Source organism: Arabidopsis thaliana, assembly GCF_000001735.4.
Source record: "Arabidopsis thaliana chromosome 1 sequence".
NCBI classification, from domain to species: domain Eukaryota; kingdom Viridiplantae; phylum Streptophyta; class Magnoliopsida; order Brassicales; family Brassicaceae; genus Arabidopsis; species Arabidopsis thaliana.
Genome location: NC_003070.9, coordinates 13178912 through 13180501, shown reverse-complemented (window position 1 = coordinate 13180501; position 1590 = coordinate 13178912).

The window sequence follows — 1590 nt, the reverse complement described above, 5'->3', positions numbered from 1 at the left end:
ATGTCACTGCAATTCTAATATGTACCGTGCGTTTTATATTTACCTCATGATTCGTTTAAATATAGATGCATTCTAACTGTGGCTTAGTTGATATTTAGGACTTACCCGGTTGTAAAGATTGCAATAATAATAATATTATAAATATTTTGGATTATACACCTTAGACAGATTAACATGATCAAAAAGTCAATATAAAACATGTAATATAGGTACATATCATGCCATTTTAATGTAATAGCGTTATTTGGCACCGTTATCATAACCACGAACACATTAGACATAAAATATGTACTTTTTACAAACAGAATGTGATTTATAGATGATATGCGGGTTAATATACAATAACAGCATATTATTTTAAAGGATGCTTCCCTTCTGGTTACGAGATTTCCAACGTTGGGTGCAGCTTGTACCATCTAACATCGCCGACAGAATTCTTTTGAACAAAAGAAAATGTAGCACTCTTCGCATCTATTATATATGTTGTGGATTGATACACATGGAGGATGGGCCCCATTCCATGTAAGCCTGTAAGCTGTACCATTGCGCACAGCCATTTGTTCAAGAGCTGCAAATAAAGAATCACCCATAGCTAATACTTTGGCCGAAGGTAGGGCAAACAGTTGTTCAGTGAAAAATTCACCTAGCTCCTTCTCACCACCAAAAATAGACAACATAGCCATAACAAACAACGCCTCATCTACCTTGTTTACAGCTTTAAAAATGTGTTTTTTTGCCATGACTAAATCATACCTTAGTCTTTCAAGATAATGTGCTTCCGGGTTGTTTGCCTCCAATGTGTCGTCAAATTGTTTTCTGAACAGCCCATCCACCCGCATGAGTACTGGATTCTGACGATACTATCTCATTTCTACCCTTGCAAGCATGTGTAAGTAGGCCGGAGGACGTTTTATTATTGACGGAGATGTTGATAGCCAATATGTATATATAGTCCAATATTGTTAGTGTATATATTCACTCATTTATGTGGCGTAGTTGGGGGGTGGAATGTGTGGTGCAGAAGCACTTATTGTTGGGGTCGAATTCCCCCACAAGAAAGACCGAGCCAAACAGTATAAGAATAACAATCACCTCATGGTTAAACATGTGATTGGCCCCTAGCCTAGAACAAAGCACCTCGGGACCTTATTCGATCAACCGTCACGGAGTTCGTAAAATGGCTCGGGTGTTAATCCTATGAACACAATCCGAGCCAATCGTGAGAACGCTGCGGAAAACATCTATATCGCCTAGGGAGACACCCAATTGAGCTTAATGGACAGTCATCAAGCGCGCCCGAGCCGGTACATACCGTTTGCCCGAAGCCACCTTTCAAACGACCACCGAGCCGTGAAGAACACCCGAGACAAAGACTTGTAAAAACCATTCATTCTCAAAGGATCATTTCCAGTAAAATAGGATCTTTTATGGGACTTTCGGAAATGATAAAGGAGAATCTTTGAAGATAATGTCGGATCAAGAAATCTTTCCGAAGCCTCCGAAGAATAAGGAAAATATCTTTAATACGATTATCCTCCAGAACCGACTTAAGGATAAATGGAAATCTTTCGAGAATATCGCGAAGGAGGC